The sequence below is a fragment of the Canis aureus genome, chromosome 4, assembly GCF_053574225.1.
Source record: "Canis aureus isolate CA01 chromosome 4, VMU_Caureus_v.1.0, whole genome shotgun sequence".
Classification (NCBI taxonomy): Eukaryota; Metazoa; Chordata; class Mammalia; order Carnivora; family Canidae; genus Canis; species Canis aureus.
The window spans coordinates 47,050,384-47,073,658 of NC_135614.1; the positions used below are offsets into that span (position 1 = coordinate 47,050,384).

Genomic DNA, 23,275 nt, shown 5'->3' on the forward strand with positions numbered 1-23,275 from the left:
CTTTTTTTTAAACATTGATTGATTGATTCATGAGAGACAGAAAGCGAGAGAGAGGCAGAGACACAGGCAGAGGGAGAAGCAGGCTCCATGCAGGGAGCCTGATGTCGGACTCGATCCTGGGTCTCCAGGGTCAGGCACTGGGCTGAAGGTGTTGCTTAAACCACTGAGCCACCCGGGCTGCCCCTGCCTTTGGACTTAAACTGAAACATCATCTTTTTTTGACTCTCAAGCCTGTCAGCCTTTAGACAGAACTCAAAGTGTTGGCTTTCCTGATTCTCAGGCCTTTAAACTTACTGGTAGTATACCATCAGCTCCTCTGGCTCTCCAGTTTGCTGGCTGCCGATCTCAGAATTTATCACCCTCCATTATTCTTATGTAATAGAATAGAGGTTTATAATAAACCCTCTCCACTTATGTAATAGAATAGAGGTTTATAATAAACCTCTCCCACTTTTCCTCCCTCTCTGTCTTCCTCTTTCTCTCCTTCTCTCCTTCCCTCTCTTTCTGTCCTCTCCAGTTCTATCACTTTGTCTGTCTTCTGTTTCTCTGGAAGACCCTAATCAATTGCACATTGTGTAAGAAAAATGTGTCTCCTTTGATCACTGGAAATTCTATAACTATTAGACATATTTAGTTAGAGAAAAAATAACTATTGCCACTCTTATCCAGGGTTATACAAGTAATAATACATGTTTACTATCAAAACAAAACACACAAAACCTAGAAAAGTCTAAAAGCTCCCCATCACATCAAATATAACTACTATTTATACGTATATGTATATTTATGTGTGTGCACACTTATACTGTTTTATACGCTACCTTCATTGTTAATGATATATTTCAAGTATCCTTCAGTTCAATAAACATACATCACTTTCATTTGTTATATACCAATTTCCTACTGTTGGACATTTAGGATGCTTCTAATCCTTTATATAATAGGTGACAGTAAAAAAAAAAAGCATCCCAGTATGCATCAAGACAAGTACTTGGGAGTGGAATTTCTGGGTAAAAATACTGTTGAAAAATACCAAATTGTACTATTCTTCTGGAGCCATTAGCATGTCATCACTAAATGGCATTAAAACAAGCTAGTAACTTTTGGTACTGCCTTCTTAGAAGGCAAAAGAAACTATAGGTCACAAAGGGGACAGGGTGTCCAGGATTATTGCTGTTTGTCTTGGAAAAAAAGTCAGGAGACCTTTTAGGAAATGAGGGAATGATATAAAAACCAGCTGCACTAATGCCAGCAACTGGTTGCAGGGTACAGTTGCCAGTCATTTAAAGGTGACCAGATTGTCTTCTGTTTGCTGCTGAAGAGACAGTCTGGGTGCATTTTGGCTTTTGCACCAGCCAATTCTGAATCACTCTTCCTGGCTCACGCTGCTTCTCTCTTTGTCCAGTCCCCTTCATACATCATACATCATGTGTTGGAACAAAATGCTAGCCAGTTTCTGGGAGGAAAGAGGCATTTAAAATCAAATCACTAATTTTTCTGTTGCTTGTCATTAATTTTCAAGTGTTAAAAATGTTTCAATTAAAATATATCTTTTGAGTCAGTAAAGGACATTTAATAGATTAAGAAGGTATGTGTGTTTCATGTTTGTATATATTAACAAAGATAAATGGAGATAGATGATAGATAGATAGATAGATAGATAGATAGATAGATAGAGATATCTTTATACAGGAGTGATTATTTTTTAGTTCTCCCTAAGGGGGATATCCAAAGACATTTAATCTATATTCTCTATTTTTCACATGAATAAATTTGCCAATCTCTAGCAAGTGCCAAATGCAAATTTATTATAATTTTAAATTGGCTCTATAATGGGCTCAGTGACAAAACATATGATTTAATATTCTTCATTATGGTATTGTTTATGTTCTATTGGAAAGTTCCTTTATTACTATTTAACCACATTAAATTTCCCTGAGGAGTCTGATTATCCATTAATGCTTTAAATAGATGTGTTGCCCTGGACTGACTAAAGAACTGAGTTTAATCTTTGATAGAGACCAGATGATGTCTTAGCAGGAGGAAAAGGGGGAAATACCATTCTGTGTAATAAAGCTTCCTGGAATGGGAGGCAAGGAGTGAAGCATGCAGATTTTAAGTCAAGATTCTGCCTTGACTTAACCAAAAAGTGTGTTATACTTTCAGGTAACACGGATAAATCATTCTTAAGCTTTTCTTTTTACCTATCCTATAGGGAGATGATCCACTTATATACTTCAGTATGTTTATGGTCATCACCAGCAATACTTGTCTATGGTAAAGTAGGACCTCTTGTCAAGTCATGTTAAACTTTGCTTTCATTACTAAAGAAGCTAAGCTCCTGATACAAAATACAGCAAAGTCACAAAGATTTATGTTTTACGATTATAGAGACACTGTATAAGATCATTATAGAAGCTGGAGTGGGAATTTATTTAAATTTTGAGATGTTTCACTTGGCATAGCTTAAAAAAATAAGAGCAAAGGAAATATTCTATTTTAAATCATTCATTTCCGGAACTAAACATTCAATAGTTCTAAGTAGAATACCTTCCCTTTGCTTTATCCTTTTTATTTCATTGTTTTCCCACATAATTCATAGTATTTTTATCAGTCTAGAAGCTGGGTCAGAAATCTAAGCCCTTGAAAATCCTGCCAATAAATCATTACAGATTTCCTACTCATTCTCCAGTTATACATGAGGAACAAATAGCATTTATATAAACATCACCATTTCATTCAGGCATTCATTCCACAGATATTCACCAGGGACCTGGAAGGCATGGGGCCTTTACAAACTATAAATATATACCATTTCTCTTAGGAGAAGTGGCAGACACCATAATAGACTATCTCTTTCTTCAGCCTTATTTCACACTTTTTCTCCATTATTCCCTGGCTGAAACCCCATTGGCTTCCCATTTCCTCCAATCCATTCCAGTTCCTCCTGTCTATTGACCCTTGATATCTCTGTTCTCTTTGGTGCGGTCATTCTTACTACCATCCTCAAATACGTAACTCTTAATCAGATAACTCCTTTTCCATATTTTCTTCAAGTAAGCTCTTTGATCCTCAAAGCTCAGACTCTTTTGTTATATGTTCCTTCTGCAAATAAAGGTTATGTAAACATTAGTGATCATTTCATTGACATCTACTTTGTATATTTCCCTCTCAACCCATAAGCTTCATGAAGGAAGAATCATGCCTTTTTTTTTTTTTTTTTAATTTGGAGTTCAATCATGCCTTTCTTTTGTAATGACTTTATCCCTGGGGCCACTTGTATTGCCTAGAAAATGAAGGACATGCCAAAAAGAATATTCAGAGAATAATCAATGAATGAAAAATGTAAACAATTGCTTGAATGTACAACATTCAAGGCTTGTACACACATACAAAGAAAAGAAAAAAGAAAAGGAAAGAAAGAAAGAAAGAAAGAAAAAAGAAAGAAAGAAAGAAAGAAAGAAAGAAAGAAAGAAAGAGAAAGAAAGAAAGAGAAAAAGAAAGAAAGAAAGAAAGAAAGAAAGAAAGAAAGAAAGAAAGAAAGAAAGAAAGAAAGAAAGAAAGAAAAGCAAAATAACAATCTGAGTGAATGTGAGATGGGTGGTGAAGGAATACTACAGGCTAATGCAGTTTCGAAGAGGGCAGTGTGCTGTGGACCAAGGGCAAGAATGAGATGGGGTTAGAATTGAGTCTTATAAGATGTGATAGATTTCAATAAGTAGTAAAGAAAAAATAATTCTGGATTGTTCCTAGTGTGTCACAAAACTTAACATTATCATTTGGAAGAAAGCTTTAAAAAGAGACATTAGAATTGCCAGAGGATCAGTTGAAGATGGGTAATAGTAGGATCAGAAGAAGCAATAGATATGAACTCGGACCAGGTTGTTAAGTGGTCCAAATGGAGAAGCTAGAGGAGTCATTAGTTTGGGAAGTTTCATTGGCAGAAGTGGGGGCAGCAAAGACACATGTGCACAACACACAGAGTGGATTTTATGACAGATTAGATTTAGAGGGTAAATGAAAGTGTTATTTTTCATGAAAGACATTGGATTAAACATCTCTAAAAATGCCATTTATTAAGAATTAACTGTAAAGAACAGTACAATTATTTATAAGCATTATTTTCTTTTGGCCTCACAACAGAGGAGGCATTATTTTTCCCTAGGAAGGTAAGGCATTTGCCCAGAGTCATATCATTAAATAAGGGGCAGAATCAGGATTCGTGCCCAGTTTCTCTGTCTCAGAAGCCCTCGACAGAGCTGTCTTACTTGGCATGTCCTGTTTTAAAGGTAGGCTTACTGTGTGATACAGTATTAACTTCAAATTAATCTAATATTATCTTCATGCTAGAAAAAATAATGGGGCGTGTTTCAACTGGAACAAAATGGTTAAGCAGGTAAAGTTTGCTTTAGGCTTAATTTGTACAGTTCCCTCAACTCTCACTCAGTATTGTCTCTGGCTCACTCTGAGGGCTCCCGCAAGCACTTTGGACTGAGTTGTGCACTAACTTAATTCAGACTAAAGTGTTAATGCTTATTAATCAGCCTTTCCCCCAAACTCTCATTTTATTTTTATTTTTTTTTAATTTTTTTTTTTAATTTATGATAGTCACACAGAGAGAGAGAGAGAGGCAGAGACATAGGCAGAGGGAGAAGCAGGCTCCATGCACCGGGAGCCTGATGTGGGATTCGATCCCGGGTCTCCAGGATCGCGCCGTGGGCCACAGGCAGGCGCCAAACCGCTGCGCCACCCAGGGATCCCCAAACTCTCATTTTAATGTTAAACTTAATACATTCATCTAACAAATTTCAACATTTGCAGGCACCGGGACCCTCACATTAAACACAGATGCCCTGCTTTGCTTAATAAAATGGTAATGGCTAGTGCCTTCAACCTAATCAGCTGGGAAAAAAACTTACTAAGGCCATGGGAAAATAATTCTAGTTTTCTGAGTAATCCATTTTAAAATCTACTATTCAGACTCAAGGGAATAATTAACAGATTAGTTTAAGACACAAGCAAGTAGAGATAAATAGATGGATGCATAGGAGAACTCCTAGACTCCTTTAAAAATTTCAAACCATATAGACAACCACTTACTCCTCCCAGACATGAAAATAAAGTTATCTCTGGCTTGAATGAGTCCAAAGTATTGGTCCTCAGACAGTTTAATCAAGAATTCATTAGAAACAAGTTATTTGCTTGGTCTCAGAACTAGGGTAGCCTTGAATCGCCTCCTTGAATTTGGATGATCAAAGGACAAAATAGAGATTGATGACACTTCTTCGGAAGCAGTTGGTTTAATCGCAGTTTGGTTGTGTCTCCTGGTGCCACCTGGACTTGAAGTGTCCCATGCTGAGCACCAGTGAAAAATGGCCTTTTCATTTGGCTCAGGATCCTCTCCTGATCCTTAATGCCTTCCATAATTAAGGAGTAACTACCAAGGCGTGGGGCATTTCTAAGGGATTAATGGCCAGCTGGGAGAGTTGATGGCCCAGAGCCGAGTGGGGACTCATTAACCTCAGCTGGTCATTAATTCTTTAGGAGCTGCCTGGGGGTGGTAATGGGGGAGGGGGTGTTGGGGGTGTTGGTGGTGTACAACTCATTTTAATTGCATTTCCAGGAAAAGTAAAAAGTTAACTTTTAAATATTCAGAGGCACAGTACATCTCCCTTGGCAATACAGAATTCTGTCTCTAACATTTCAACTGCACTGTACTGTCAGGTCTCCCACCTCATGGAGTCTTTTTTCCATGGGTGCTAATGTTAGAGAGAGCAGAGATAAATGAGACAGGCTCTGAAGTGGCAACTGAGGTGAAAAGCCTGGAATATGCTAAATGATGAAGTTAAAAGGGTTATATTTCAGACCAACTGAGCCTCACCCTTTCTGAATCACAGCCCTAATACAGGCAATTAGGGCAACACTAGTATATTTAATCTTCTATGATTCCTCTTTCCCTCCCTCACTCCCTCCCTTTCTTTAGAATATTCACAAGAAAGTAGATGCCGCATTAAAGTACTATGTGGTTCTGAGGGTGGGGAAAAGAGGCCCTCTTTTATTTGGCTAGTATGAGTAAATATTGGAACAGCCAAAAGCAATTGGATACTAGCTATTGAAATTTGAAACCTGCATGTCTTATGATCCAGAATTTCACTCCTCATTCATAGAAAAAACTTCACCTAAAGGGATAAGGATCTGATGGACAACCATGTGCTAGGCAAGGATACTCACTGCAAGTTTGTTTATAATAGTAAAAGACTGATCAGCCTAAACATTCATCAGTAAGACAATGGCAAGCTTATAGCATATCCAAATTACAGAAGGCCAGAGAGCTGTAAAAAGAATGAAGTAAAAACTATACGTATACAAAGTTTCTTAAATCACTTAGAATAGGAAAAAAATATGCAAATGGTAAAGATGTATATTCTATAACACAACTGATGTGAAAATAATGAAAACAATACTGTATATTTCCTATGGATACATAGATACATATAAATAGGTAGAAAATGGCCTAGGGAAAATAAAACATACACACTCGCACACACACACACACACACACACACACACACATCCCACCATAAAAACGTAATTATCTTTCAAAGAATGAAGTTATGAGGATGTCAACCTTACCTTTAAGGTTTTTTTTTTTTTTTTTTTTTGTACCGGATGATATTCTCATTTAGTACTTGATTATTTAAAAATCAGATATTTTTAGAAAGCAATATAATTGCTATACCTTGGAGATAGATATTGTTAAAACTCAGAAGTCATATTTTGCAGGGCTTTTAAGTATTTTGGTTATGGTATGGTAGACAAGTTAAGAGCCTACATTTAGGGACTGACCTCACAGAAAGCAATATGGGATAGAAGATCCTATTCCCCACCATCAAGTTAGGAGTACCTGAAGTTGTTTGCCTTGGGATCAGGAAAAAAAAAAAAAAAGTCCTTACATGAAAATATTGTCTGCAAATGATGTTACAAAGCCATAATGGTATCTTATTAACCCTGTAGCAGGAATTCATTTAATGAAAGGAGTTAATGTCTCCTTGAGTATGTGGCAGGGGAAGTTAGAGACAGGATAATGCCCCAGGTGATTCAAAGAGAACTTTAGAGCTCTGGTTCTTGGGGGTCCACATGAACATTAGCAGCTGATATTTATTCTGTAGCAATGTCTATCTCCAAGAATTAGATATACTTTCAAAATACATTCCAGATGGTTTGAGAACAGATATATAAGAACTCCAAAGTTCACAAAATTAAAATGAGTCTGTGTATGGCCCCAGCTCTGCCATTTATTAGTTATATAACCTCAGGAAAATTACTTAAATTCTTTGAGCAACTTTTCCTCAGCTATCACATTAGGAGACAAATAATAATATTTGATTCACAGGTTGTTGTCAAGATTAAATTAGATAATTCATGTAAGACTTCATAAGCACTCAACAGATGCTATTATTATTATTATTACTATTATTATTACAAATACTATAGTTATTACAACTAGTTACAAGTGAATGGCTACTGAGAATCAGAATTGGCTTCAAATAGTGGCTATGCCATCAATTCAAATGTGTCCTTGTAAATTAAGTTACTCTCGGATCAAATTTCATTATTTGCTAAATGAGTTTAAAGATAAATTGAGATAATGTATGTCAAAGTTAGAAAAAATAGTATAAAGTAAGTTTTATTTTTCTTCTTCTTATTTTCATCCAGTAAATATGGATTTAAATTATATGCAATGGTGGTAGAGGTAGAGTGATATGGTATTATTTGTTAGTAGCTACTCTTACCATTTTGATGTCAAACTGCTTTTCCCATTCTATGTTCAACTCACAATATGCATCAGTGGCCAAGAAAAGAAGTTGATTTCTTTATTTTTCTGCCTACCTAAGGTGATAACTTCATTCATAGGCATTTTCTGACATAATACAATATTGTCCAATTCCTACATCAGAAGCATGGATCACATAAACAGTCACTATAATAAAATGTGATCCCTAATACTGCTCTTCTAGGTGCAGTTTCCTGCATTAGTAGTTTGATAGATACTCCGGGCAATGAGAACACCTTTCGAAATACTTGCTTGCTAAAGTTTCCCATGAAATGCTGGCCATCATTTTGCATCAAGAATATTAGATTTGAAGTTATAATTTGATCTATTGGATTTATTTACAATTTATTTACAATAGACAGGGCACAGAAACAATGGATAAATGGATAAAGAAAATGTGGTATTCATATATACAATGGAATATCACTCAGCCATAACAAATAATGGAATCTTGCCATTTGTGATAATGTGGATAGACCTAGAGGGCCTTATGTGAAGTGAAAGAAGGCAGACAAAGACAAATATTGGATGATCTCACTTATATAGAGAATCTACCATCTAAAACAAAACAAAAACGGAGAACAGATTGGTGGTTGCCAGAGGCAAGGAGTGGGAGATGAGGGAAACAGATAAAGGTGGTCAAAAGGTACAAATTTCCAGTTATAAGATTAATCAGTTTTAGGGATGTAATGTATAGCATAATAAATATAGTCAACAATAGTGTATATTTGAAAGTTGCTATAAGAATAGATATTCAATATCTCATGATAAGAAAAAAAAAAACTATGTGAGGTGCCTAAATTTATTGTGGTAATTATTTCACTATACACATAAATCAAATCACTTTTGTACACCTCAAAATGATACAATGTTATATGCTAACTATATCTCAATAAAACTGAAAACTCAAACATGTTAGATTCAAATGTACCTTTCCAAGCTGGGGCAATACAGAGGAGCTGAGGTGACTCCATAAAGAAGGTACAGTTCATGTTATGAGTCCATCTTTTTTGTCTTATATACCACATTTTGATACATCCTCCTCATCCTGGCTGTCTCAGTCTTTTTTTTTTTTTTTTTTCTGTCTCTGTCTTTTAGTTGTTAAAGACTTTCACTCCAGCCTGTCAATCCCATTTTTCTTGCTCTTTTCTGCTTTTTTCTAGCTGAGGTTTTTTTGTTTGTTTGTTTGTTTGTTTGTTTTGTTTTGTTTATTTTCTAGGAAAGGGAGATAAATCATACTGGGGGTCCTAATAACATTATAGACATCATATTTGAAATAGCAGTAAATAACAAAATATTACATAATGAAAAAGTCTCCCTTTCCCCATTTTCTTCCAACATACAAGTGGACTTCTATGTCTTGCTAAAATATCTGTAATATCCTACTAGCATTTGCTCATCTCCCTTTTTTCACTAAGAAAACCCCAGCCACAGAACTTTCTGTAGGTAATAGTGTCTAGCTAGAATTTAATGAACTTGTCTTGTTGTAGGGCATCTTTATTTATTTTTGGTTGCCTTCTATTCATGGGAAGTTGTATTGTTTTAATTTTTGTGGTAATAATATTCTGATCATTTGAAAAATACATTTAATATATTTTTAAAGAGAAAGAATTAAAAGAAAAATACTACAGAAATAGTGTGTGGATTAGTGAAGTTTTATCACTGTGTCCCCATCCCCTTGATGCCATAATGATTCCATTTGTTTGAGGCACCTGAATTTATTGCCTTCTTTCCTAGGATGGCAGTGCTTTCAGTAAGGTCCTTAACTGGACTGCAGACTGTCAGCAGTTACTTTTGTAACTCCAAGATCTTTTAGATTAATGCCCAGGCCAGTAAGTTGTCAAATGCTTGTTGACTAAGTGAATGACTAAAAACAAGGATAAAAAGAAAACCATAGAGCATAATAAGAAAGGCAGAGTGATTGATTGTCTACTCCAACCAGTTGACCTGCCTGTGTGTATGGAAAGATTAGGACGGTGGGTAAGAGAATGGGAAGGGTTAGGACCAGCTGTAGGCATCTCTACCTGAAGAGGTAATTCAAGAACAATGATCTCAAAGGAAGGTCCTTGGACAAGCTCTATGTGTATTAATTTTCATGAGTTGGAAATGCAAATTGTTAGACCTACTGAAGTAGAAATTCTGGAAAGAGGACCTCAAAGTCTTTTTCTTTTCTTTCCCTCCCTTTTTAAAAAGCCCTCTAGGTGATTTCGATGCATGCTGAATTTTGAAGGCTGCTGCCACATTGGCAATTACACAAGGCCAAAGGTGTGAATCCTAAGGAGACAGTGAGAATCATCCTAAATCCGATAGAATTTGGGAACCATGAAGATTAAGAACTTCTCCTAACAAAACAGTACATGAGTTTAAAAGAAGTTGAGAGATATTCCTTTTTGTAACTCCATGTATGTGATACCTGCAGGAAAAATTACATAATATTTTCTTTTTCATTGTTTCAAATAAATGCCCAACTCCTTTTTTGAAGGCACAGGAAAACAGGCACATTGAGTCTTCGTGGATTTTAACTTCTAACTCATGGTTTCTAAATCAGCAAACCTAAGCTAAAGATCAAGGCTGCTTAAAGTGTCAATTCTACCCATTTAAGGTGACTGCTACCTGAAATCCCTCAGACTGGATGAACAAGTACCACTTTTTAGATATTTCGGGATAAGCTTGATGGAGTTTTCTCTTCCAATCTCCTGGGAAGAGCACAGAAGGCAAAAAAGGAATAGGGAGCAGCTTGTCTGGATGGAGCGAAAAAGCCATTTCAAGAGCCTTTATAAACCTATTTAAGACATTTTCTTCAAAGGAGTTCCTACAACAATTATTACAGCTCATTTGCCTGCAAATGTGCTCTCTGTTGTTAATCAGTCAGTCATTAACCTAGGCAATATCAATGTGTTGTCACCATGCATTTCAAAGAGGTGAATGGAGATGGGCGGTCTGTAAGAGCTGTTGAAACTGAAAGAGCCCATTACATTATTTACTCTTCCAGGGTAAACTAACTCTAAAAGATTTTTATCTTGGGCACTCATGGCTCTCTCCTAAGGTTTTCCTAGAGTACTTCATTTAGGTTCATGCCCATGGTTTACTCTGATTGCCAAGGAAATGGTCTCAGGGATGAAATAACACACTAGGAAAAATTGGCAGATTAAGACAGAGATGAAATTCAGTCTACGGTCTACAGTTTGGAGGTCTGAAAGAGCAATTGTTCTTGCTTTCCTTGCCAAAAGAAAACCCAAGCCTCAAAGAAAGAAGCCAGAAGAGGCCAAAGGGGGGCCATCATTTATCCAGAGAATAAACTCTAATATCCTTAGACTGCAGTTTTTCTCCCCAAAGTGGTCATTTAGAAATCCTTGTGGGTCCTAGGCCTGTAGTTTGTTTTCATATTAACCCTCCCTTAGGCCGCGAATCAGCCAGACACCGTTTGGTTCTCTGGGTCTGCCTTTCTCTACAATCTCAGACAATGTGTGAAGGTTGTTAAGAGACAGAGGATAAAATATGCGATGCTCGTTGGAAAGCAGTGAACACCCTAAGTTTATATGCAAAATTTTTATAACAACCTAAATTTTTCTAAGGAGAAATCCATAGCTTTTATCAGATTTGTGATCAAAGAAAAACGATCCCAAATTGTCATTTAATGAATGTATATCAACTGAAATTATATTTATCTTTGTATACAGTACATCAAATCACATAGAATGACCATTTTATATAGGTCAAACACAGCTGAGTACCATGAATTTCAGTTGGTTTAATCTAATAAATATTATAAGCTTACAAAGATAAATACATTTTATATGAGTTAAAATAACATTTTAATATAACGCAAATAGTATGTTTAATGGTGTAATACTTAAATAGTAATTGATAAATATATGGTAAATGTGTTTGTACATGGCTGTGTTTTTATTCAGATATAAGCTGTTATTAGAGCTTTACGATACATATGTCAGACACACAGGTGTTTACAGGGTAATGGAAAAACTTTGGTGACATTGTGTATCCTACCATTGGTCTCTGGGCTGACTGGGTAAGAATATTTTATTTTCAAGAATCTGATTTTTAAAGGGCATTAGTGTACCAGAGCAATAAATCTCCAAATAATGAGCACATCTCATCCTCCTAAGATTGTGGCTAGATTAGCTTCTGAACGTTTAAAGAACTTGTCTCCGTACAATCCCTCTGTTAAAGATTACAACACCACAGACAGGCCTCTGAATACCCAGGGAGCATACAGATCTGTTTAATAAAACAGCATTATAGGACAAGGGCAGACTGCACTCACTTTCCCCCACCCCATCTTGCATATTCCCTTTTTCTGTCATGGCAATTTACACACATAAAGCTATCAATTTAGTTAATTAGGCTTTAAAACCACTATTTAAATAAGGATGAAACTTCTTCTTCAATAAAACTACGCAACTAAATTATTGCTGTTGTCATAGATTGCCGAGCTGCTACTTTGCTAGAAAGCTTCAAAGTGTAACTTTGATGTGGATGACTCTTAGTTAGGGAATATGCATATGAGAAATGACTTTGAAAGGGAAGCCTTAACACAAAGTCTCAGAAAAATAGAAAAATACAGTGAACCAGAACCCTATCTGTACTGGGTGGCAACTTAAGAAATTCAAAGAAACAGGAGTTTTCCCTTCGGATAAAATGATAGTGATAAAATACTATTATATATATTCATTTTTTTTGTTTTCAGATTTTCAGATCTGAGTTTCCAAATGTCGAGGTATAGAAAATGTTTTGAGTCTCTGTGGATGCTGAGAGGGGTGGGAATTATATATATAAATTATATATATAAATTAATATATATTATTATATATAATTATATAAATTATATATATATATATTTAAATTTTTAAAAAAAAGCACTCCATCACCCTTACGGGGGTCAAACTGGATTCTTACATAGTTTGTTTCTGGTTGATAACTGATGAAGCAGGCAAGAGAATAAAATGTTCTGAGTTAAGACTTCAGAACAAGAAAAACATTCCTTTTCGATGGATCGAAGTCACTGGTTCTCAAACTCCACATCTTCCATGGGAAGCCAGGTCACTAAGCCCAGTTCTGGGAAGTCTCAAGGGGAAGGAAAGCATTGGACTTGGCGGAGCTGGGATTAACAAATAAATATTTCATCTTCATTCCCATGTGTGTGGAACAAATGTCTGTTTAGAAATTTAAGCTCCCCCCCCTTAACCAAATACTGTAGGAATAATGCAGTGACTTCAATTAATGATGAATGGATTGATCTCACTAAGAATAATTTTTTTTTCTATTCACTTCCTTTTTAAGGCAGCAGATAATTTCAAGCAAAAAGAATGAAAATTTGACTATTAACATGGTTCTCTTGTAGGAAGCCACTTCAACAAAGGTATTATCGGCAGAATATTTTTTTCTTTAAGTGCATACTTTAGTCCTGATGAAGACTTACAATCTGTCATCAAGAGGCAGCCTTAGATTTCGACTGTAAAGCAGTGTCTGATAAACAACTTCCATTGTTAACGGGAAAGCAGAGGTGATCCTTAATAAACAAACAAATTCTTTAAAAAGCTCAGGATGACTTGATAGGGATAAGGCACTGTTCAATGAGAAAGCCTTTTGTGGGAACTGAGATGAAGTTCCGACAAATTAAAATGCTAATCGAGAGGGTGGCAGGCTGCTGTAGCTCCGATCAAGTTTTAGTTTTCTCTGGTTTTACCCTCTGTCAGTGTTATTCTATCATAATGTATCAGGGAAAGCATTGCACTCACATCAAATCAAATCGTTAATGGAAAGGGTGGCAGCCTAAAGTACTCTTGATCAACTGCTAATTTTGTTTTATTCTTCTTCCTCTTATAGCTGTTCTCTGAAATGAATAACTCTGCATTCAAAAGAGGTTTTTGAGAGAAGCTGGGCACTAAAACAGATTAAGATGAACCAAAGACACAGAAAACCATTATGTTCACAGAATAAACAGTTTTAGCCATTTGATGTTATAATAAATGTATTCGGCTGTGACGTGCTGCTTTCACCACTAAAAGGCCTTCTGTTCCATATGCATGTGTCTCCATACTGGGCCACAGATACTGGCAGGACAGTCAGGGGTGCCAGTCCCACTGTCAGTCCTGGATTTGTGATTCTGAGGAGCTGACCCACGACTGCTATCAACGTCTCGCTATTCAAAATGGGGAGGAAGTGAATTTAGTATTGCTGAGAAGTGTCAGATTTACTGCTTTAAGGATCAAGGTAATGAATTTATCCGGAGGATCAGGGAAAGAGCAAGAGAAGCAGATTCTGTCTCCATCTGCTTCTGATGGCCAGAGCTCTGGGTAACAAAGGTTTGTCAGCTTTTTCGCCATACCCAATCCTTGGGGATCTGTGCTAATACTAAAAACTCAGAACCCTTGCTGCGCTGTTGGAAAATGAGCTGGATGCATATCCAGCAGGAATGTGATGGGGACCATCAATTGCCATCCAAGTGTTCATTTAGTCTTTCAAATATAAAAGTTTCCTTCAAACACAGTGTAAAAAAAAAAAAAAAATGTGACCAACCAAAACAAAAATGCTTCCTGATAAGCTGCTGACAAAGTGGATTTGACTGGTGTTTTATTTACTTTAGAGACTGGCTTTGCAGATCATAAGACGTTTTCTATGAGAGCATGTCATGTGTTGGGCATTTACCTTCAGAAAGAAGTGCAGGAAAACAAGGCAATGGGAAGGAAAAGAACTGGAAACTATTATAACACTCCTCTACCTAACAACATAACCGTAATAGGCCTGCCCAAGACACCAGTAACAACTTAGAAATCGCCAAACTCTATTGTTCCTGGGTTTCACAGATAAACAACATTACATACAGATGGTACAAAAATAAATCTAAAAATAACTCTGGCTCACTCCCCATAATATGTGTCTTGAAAGGTCCTCTTTTTTACCTCTATTTTTCTCTCCAGTTAATAAACTGGCCTTAATTATTATAAATAATTCTTGCCATAAGAACTTGTTACTGAGCTGTGATTTCACTCTGCTGTGGTTCAAATGTTGATTTTACATTTTTATGGCCTCTAAAATAGTCACGATATTTTCAATCTCTTTGTTTGAACAATTAAGAGTGGCCCCTAATTTTCAATAGTACTAATGAAAAAACATACCTGTTTCAACACAGAGATTGGATCTGATAAGTCAATGTACACAACCATAAAGCCAAATAACAACAACAAAAAATCCCCTTAAAGGTAAATTTGAATATATATATATACATATATTCAAATACATACATATATTTTTTTCTATCCCAAACAAGTGGAATAAATGGAAAGTGGGAATGATAAAATATTGCCAGAGGAAATATGTGATACCTGAAACAAAAATAATAACCAAAATATATTATTGACAATTTGCGTATGAACATAAAACATATGCACAGGAGTAAGATTTTTAGTGTGGATTTTCTGATGGGAAAAGTAATGATGTATTAAGTTATTAAGTGCAGGAATCCACAATCACACTGATAGGTAATGCTGTTGCTAAGTGCTGTGTGGTACCGAGCAGGAAGATTTCTTGGGGGAGTAAAGTAGGTTCCGTTTCAGGAAGAGACTCAGAGCTCTGTCAATATTCAAGTCCATTCACCCCAACCAGCTCTGATCTCTCCTCCTCCCAGCAATCTGGTTCCTGGTGGGTTTGTTCTCCAGAATCTCATTGAAGCTTCAGACTTCTTCCCTAATGAAATGCTTGTCAGTTGCTGCACAGGAGATGTCCCCCCAGAATCTTGATTAACCTTTGCAGTCAATGAGCCTCTGATTTTTTTTCTCCCTAGAGAGATGAGTTTTATGGTGAGTTTGTTTATTTTTGGAGTTTATTCTTGATCTAGTGTATCCATCTATTCATATGTCCATCTATCTATCTATCATCTATCTATCTATCTTTCTAAGTTTTCCGATAAAGGACAGAAAATTCTGCCTGATTTTAAGTGTTCAGGTATGAAATAACCCTAAACCACTTCTATCTACAGCCTTTTTTTTTTGGACGGTGGGGAAAGCTGCTTTGAAATTTAGGTTTTGATCAATTTTATATTATCCCTTTTTCAGGTCTCTAATGTCTATTTCAAGGGATGTTTTAACACTGTAACTTTTACAGCAGCTCATAACTGATAATGAAGACTTTCCCAGTTCTATTTCTCCTTTGACACCTGAATTCCAAACTGAGATTTAAATATATAGTAATTATGAATGATATCACAGACGAATATTAGATTACAGTACAGAGTATATAAGACATCACAAATTCCTTTGTTAATGCTAAATTCCCAACCAAGGGAAGCTCAAAAAAGGCATCAGTAGGTAGTAGAAATAGAGATTCTTTTTTTATGCTCAGTGGATTTCGCATAGACTTTTTTTTTTTTAAAGGAAAACCTAAAGAGAAGATGTCAGCATCAAATAAAATTGCTACTTTGTGTCCTATGGATTTAGATTATCTGGCACAGTGGCTTTAGAAAATTTAAATACTTTTAAGGAAGCATATTCACTAGAGAATAACTTTGATTGATAAATAATACCAAACTTTAATCATTCTAGTGTCCCAATTTAAAAAAACAAGTTCAGAGATAACTCTATTCTGTTCACCAAGGAAAAATAGTAATTTTAAATAAAAAGCATATGGAAAACCTTTCATCTATACTCTTAGATTGGATAGGCAGTGTATGAGATACATTGCTGACTAAAATTTCTTTAAAAGATGGCAGGAGATTTTTACATAATTCAACTGAAACATTTAATATGAGTCTATTTTGTCCAAAGCACTGATCTAGACATTGTGAGTTTTTATAGATGAAAACAGAAAGTCCCTACTCTAAGAAAATAGGATATTTTTATTTAAAAAACAAACAAACAGCTAATTTAGAAGCAGACTGCATATGCAATGAAATTGTTTCTTCAAATACAAGAGCTAGGTTCTCAATTCAACAATGCAAATTAAGGTAAACATTACTGATTGTCAAAATTATCCTTGAAACTTCTTTATATTTGGAGGACTTGGGCTCCAGGAAGCTCAAAAGCAAAGAATTAAAAACAGTACTTTGGTTTCATTTTGCCCTGAGGCTTTCCTATCCCTAAGGATGGTGGAGGTTTGGGTCTACTTTGAAATGGAAAGGAGAAGGGAGATGATATGAAGAGATGGGGGCAAGGAGGAGGGGCGGGGGGTATGATGTGAGGAAAGGAGGGGTGAAGGGAATTTATCTCTTTTTCTCTTATATTTTTCTCCAAAATGTGGAGTTTGAAATCTCGTGAGGGCATTGTATATTTCTGTTATGTCTTTGTGTTGGTTCTAATGTTTGCTGAGGATGAAACCAAGTCTCAGCTTCAGGTGTTATCTTGGGAGATGTGGTCTACAAGGTGGCCATGTCTTTGCATTCATGATAAAAAACCCTCAAGAGAAGGTAACTGGTGCTGGTAGTGTCTGGTTCTTAGTCTGAAAGAGAGAAACTCTAGGACCACAGTGTATGCTTCCAGAAGTTGGAGGATATTAATTGGTTCTACCTTTTGAGTCTTTGCCTCATATCCATCCCTGACTCCTATCCTCACCCTTCCAACATTGTGGATTTATTGCCAAATAAAACTTTTCTTTTTGGAAGCAATGACCAACCATATTTCATCACCACTACCATTTAACAGACCATACAATTTCTGAGGATATCATTAACCCAGGCTTCAATACACAGAACATGCAGAGAAAGTGAAATAGCAAATGTATTTGTAAGACCTCTATTCCCCTACACAGTAATGGCTTAACACTTTGGCATTAATTCCATTTGTCAAGCTGTAAGATAAATACATGCACATCAGACACTTTCCCAGCATTTATTCAAAGGGCAGACAGTGAAGACCACTATTTAAATGGGAAATGTGTCCATTTGTTTTTGAAAACAAAGCAGAGATTCACAATTCACAAAGCATGTCAATCTTCTTAAAGAGACAGTGCAATTTTCAGGACAATATGACTGCTGGCTACACTTCATCTCCCAGTAAGAATAATAATAGTATTACTAAACATTTTGAAATCCTAAAGCAAAGTGAATACATGAGATTGTCTATAATCAAAAGTTAAAAGTCTAAATACATAAAACCCCTACCACTAATATTTTTCTAAGGATTTCTGTGTCTCTATTAGGACCTCCATCTAATGTAATTCCATAGTTTTCTAACCCTGGGAAAACTGCATTAAGTTTTCTATCCAATGAAGCTTTTTGCATGCAATGATATTCACACATGGATATATTATCATATCTTGAAAGAGATTTCCAGATTTCTCCTTATGTCTCTTGTCTAAATTGGTCTCTATTTATATTGCAATGCCAGGTTGACTCTTATCTTTAAAATGATTATGACTTGGTTTAATTTTTTTTTCAGTTTTCCAATTGGTCTGAAGCATTAAGTCTGATATATGGTCTCAATCAAGTATTTTTCTACAGCTAAAAGAAAATCACAAGGAATTGATAAAAAAAAAAATAGAAACATCCAGAATGGATCAAAGTATACAGAAAACTTAAAACACTATGCCCCGACACAACTATTCTGCATATAGAAATAATGTGATTTCTTTTTCTCCAAAGGAAAACCTATACCATCATTCAGATTGTCAGTTCCCTGTTGTAGGTTAAATGATCAAGAAAAATACACCCAATCTAATTCTGTAGTCTCCTTTCCACCGTGTTCCTCCTGACATCAACAAACAGTCATCTCTCTGCTGAAAACTCTCCAGATGACTTCTCATTTCACCCAGAGAAAAACAAAAAGCTGTTATTGTGGCTTTTAAGATCACTCCCTGTCCCCCATTCCTCTGGCCTTAGGACCTTTATACTTCTTGTTCCGTCATCCTGGAAAGTTCTTCCACTTTCTTATCCCCTGGCTTCCTTTGTTCTCTGTTCTCTGTTCCTACAGCATCTTTTCAAGGAAGCTATTCCTGACAACCCATATGCAAAAACACAGCCCCCTTCACAACCACTACTTCCTTGCTTCTTCCCTTCTCCCCTGCAGGGGGCCTGATGTGGGACTCAATCCCAGGACCCCAGGGATCACGCCTTGAGCCAAAGGCAAATGCTCAACCACTGACGTCTTAACCCAGATGCCTTGCCTCCTTATTTTAATAAGTGTAACCTCTCATGGAAACAACTGAGGAAACTGAAACCGAGAAAAGCTAAGTGTTTTTTCCAGTTGTCATTCAAAATTGATCTAAGCTGAAATGAGAATGAAGATAATTATTATACTCTTGTGGGTAATTTTCCTATTACATCATCTCCTTAATAGAGTTTATCTGAAGCTGTAGAAAGAAAAACAAGTGTGAGTTGAACAAATGGGATTCTATCTTTAAATTGTTGTTTGACAGGTAATGAATACTATTGGGTATGTCATAAATGGAGCTACTAAATCTGGTGTGACTAAGAAGAAAGAAGCATATTTGAAAGGTACCAATTGAAATAAATAAGCCTCTCACAGTTGTCCTTTCAGACCACTTCCTGTATTTGGAGTTACCTTGGCATTATGTGTCCCCTGCTTTAAGGCCCATGAGGTCAAGAACTTTGTTTTGTTTATCTCTGATCCCCCAGCACTTAGAACACATGTGCTTGCCACATAGCACATATTCAGTATACATCTCTTGGGTTAAGTTGAAGCATGTATTCTGTGTTTAGCAAGCCCTGTACTGACCAACATATCATCTCACTCTCATAAAAATCCATCAGGAAACCTCTATTATTATCCCCATTTAATGAAGGAGAAATTCAGGTACTTTGAAAGGAAAGCTTTTAAGAACTTTCAAATTCACCTTTCCTACCCTCACCAATTTTATCTATTTGTCTAATTCTGTGATCAGTTAAGAAAATGTCCAAATTTATTACATACAACTTCTAAAGGATTGTTCATTGACTCATATTATCTCATGTGTAATATAGGAGCAATTGTGTAGGTGAGAGATACAGGTGTCCTCTTACATGGTTACAAACTACAAAACAGTCTGATGATGAGATTTCTTACTTTAGTGCCCAGGGGTCAACAATCAACCTGCCTTTCTTTCCCTATTTAAATACTGGTAGTCTTGGCACACGTGGGTGGCTCAGCAGTTAAGCATCTGCTTTTGGCTCATAGCATGATCCTGGAGTCCTGGAATGGAGTCCCACATTGGGCTCCCTGTATGGAGCCTGCTTCTCCCTCTGCCTATGTCTCTGCCTCTCTCTCTCTGTGTCTCTCATGAATAAATAAATAAAATCTTTAAAAATAAATATAAATACTGGTTGTCTAAAAAGATTATAACCTAGGCCATATTGTTACACACCAAAACAACTAAAAAACAAACTGCTGGAGCCAAAATAATTTAACTTCTTTAAAGCATTAAGCTGTCAACTCTAAATCAGAATTTATTTCTTGTATGGCAATACAAAAATCAATATTGGAACAAATATCTAAATTGAAAGTTAGTGGCTCCTGAGTAGACATACTCTGTGAGGAATTATCATTTTAATCTGTGCTATGCATTTATATCTATCTGATAAAAATCTTAACTGAAAACTTTCAAATTTATAATTATATAGCACACATGAAATGTGATGGCCAATGGACTTATCAGTGTGCTATTATAACACCCAAAAGCAAAATAGTGATCAAATATATGAACTGAAGAATATAGTTTTTAAAAAAATCCAATTATTAATATCTCTGAATCCTGTCTTTGCTTCTGTAGATAGTATAAAATCATGTATCACGTAACAATAACGTGAATGGTATTATATCCTTTTTTCTATAGGATTCATTTTCTCTATATTCTAAAGCACTGAAATTTTTATGAAATGTATTACTTTACACCTTAATTTGGGGTATTTTCATGCATATTTGAAGCAGCCTACTAAACTGTAACTGGATCATCAGTGTCTTTCAAATACCATGCATTGTACTGAGCAGTACAGTGCATTGTACTGTGCTTAATAAATGCTTTTTGAATAAAGAAAGATTATATGCAGGAAATACCTAAAGTGTAAATAATACATATGTAAAGTGAAATCTGTAATGACAAGAATTATATGGATATTGAAGGATACTGGTTAACTTCACTGATAGCTGGAAATACTCCTACTGGTTTCTGACTACAAATCAAATGAGATCCAACTAGATAGCCAAAGCCTCTATGATCCCAATGGAAGTAGCATGATTAGACAACCAGGTGCCAACCTAATAAAGCTAAACTACCCAATTCCTTTTTCTGAAAACATGATTTTGCACCCCCTGCATCAGAGTAACATGGAGTGTTTGTTGGACAAAACAAAATGAAACAAAAACAAGAACATCCTGTTCCAGACTTACTGAATCAGAATTGTTTTTGTGATACAAAACAACAACAACAACAATAACAACAACAACTACAACACAGTATCCTAGGTAAATCTAGGCCCTCTAGGACTGAGACTCACTATTGTAGCCACTGTCTTCAATGTTCCTATTAGGGCACCTTTGAACAAGCTGGGTAAAGCAAACACAAAAATAGAAACACAAAAATAGAAACATTCCCTGTGGGACTTCTCCCTGGTGCAGAAGATTAGGAAAGATGCCTCTTGGGAGGAGTGGTGGTAGTGGGGAGGTAGACCTAACACACTGGTAGGTGTTGAGTTTAGACATCAGTGCCTATGAATTCAACCCCACCATTACCATTCTCCTTGGTGCTTTTGTGCAGTGCATAAATTGCATAACTGTATGTGATGGCTCTGGGTATGCTGCCAAGAACCAAAATGTAGAGGGACTACAAGCCAAAGGGGAGAACAAATTCTAAGACTCACTATGCAGCCTGAGCCTTCAACCTTAAAGCAGCCTTTAATTTTTCCTCACCAGAATTCTGGAAAAACAAAACAACAACAACAAAAAATCAGTAAATTTCAGATATGTAGAAGCATTTCCTGATGAAGAGGTTATTAAACACCACAGTAGGCAGGTAATAATGCCTAAATGTCTGGGATGGGGTAAATGACCTCCTTACCAAAAGCTGGACTGGGGAGCTTGGGACAGGATAATGTCTCAAATTCCCTTGTAGCCACAGGAGTTCACAATTTTATTACCTAAGGATGCAAAAACATTTTGGCACATGCTGGGCCTAGGCAATTCCACTATAGCCTAAGTGGCCTTTAAGATGCAGAAACCTTTTTTAAATCCGATTCTATGAACATTTAATATTTGAAATTATTTGAGATGAAAGCATAATACTCAATTGTTACAGCTTCATGAGTGACTCTCTTACTTGCCTAATTATGGCAAGCAATGCTGTCAATAGTAAAACATTTTCAAGAGATTAACTTTGCACAATAAGAGCTTCTGTGCCAGCCAGAAAATCCTTTAAAGTGTTTCACGTATTTTGCAACACTGAATGGCCAGAAACTCATTTTAATATTTACAGACAAAATGATATTTGGATAAAGTAAAGGTCATATTCAAAAAGAACAAAACAAGGTAGAATGACATTCTAAATGAAGTTCCGGGTTGTGGGTCTCAACTTGACAGCCAATATGTGGTTAGACAAAAATAGAAATAAATTTCACCATGTACTCTCATTGTTAAGTAGCACCAAAACTTAGACCATTTTTAAGATCATTTTAAATGCTTTGAAAAATCTTCTGAACACATTGAGAAATCCCACAAATTTTTGTTCTAATAATGTTTGTTTCAATGCATGAATATGGCCTTTCTACTTTAGTTAATTCCATATTTGGTACCAGGCCCTCATGTAGAGTATGAGGATGATTTGTAATTAGAATTCCTTGTTCTAAGCATAAGAATGTTATTCCTACTAATGATGAAAAACATGACAAAGAAACATGAAAGACTGGTATGACTGTCTACATAGGTGGTATGATTTCAAATCTGGCTGATTATGGAATAGTCAGGGATGTGTTCTGAAACTACAGTTGCCAAGTTACACTCTCAGTGATTTTAATTTGGTAGTTTTTTTAATAATACTCCCAGGGAGTTTAGTAGTTTTTATGAAGCACCCCAAGGGAATTCCAATCAGCCAGGTTTAGGAATGCCTCGTACATGAGATGACTTACACATTATAAATACAGGACTCCTGAAGGTCTTTTTCTGTCTGACATAGCTTTGTCAACCGACTTACTAAATATGGAATTCCATTAACAGAAAATTATAACCTTTCATTCTATAGTTAAGAATGCAAACAGTATTAGGAGACATTAATTAACATAATTCATGATGATCACTGACAACATTTTTCAAGATCTAGTTGAGCCAGGCCCTTCCAGACCATAGAGTAATCACAATTATGAGGGGAATGTTGTAAGACCAGCAGAACATAATAGTATAGAATAGTGATTAAACATTTCTCAAATCCATAATCAGTTATGGGTTTGCATCAGGCTTTTACCACTATTGACCTATGTGACTTTACTTAACCTCTCTGAACCTCTTC

At 36.0% G+C, this 23,275-nt stretch overlaps 1 protein-coding gene and 1 long non-coding RNA gene across 8 annotated transcripts in view; both read right to left on the reverse strand.

Moving 5' to 3' along the window:
• LOC144312683 (uncharacterized) overlaps positions 1 to 23,275 on the reverse strand; it is a 2,041,845-nt gene that overhangs the window by 229,102 nt on the left and 1,789,468 nt on the right. The window lies entirely within an intron of this gene.
• Positions 1 to 23,275, reverse strand: part of LOC144312681 (uncharacterized) — a 137,524-nt gene that overhangs the window by 42,504 nt on the left and 71,745 nt on the right. For 2 of the 4 annotated variants that reach the window (XR_013378214.1, XR_013378216.1), the window contains one exon: positions 15,244 to 15,634. The exons of 1 other annotated variant lie outside the window; for it this stretch is intronic. This is a non-coding gene — a long non-coding RNA (uncharacterized LOC144312681). Of the gene's footprint in view, positions 1 to 15,243; positions 15,635 to 21,638; positions 21,695 to 23,275 lie in introns of those variants that run through there. One more of the 4 variants, XR_013378215.1, reaches the window with a different exon arrangement.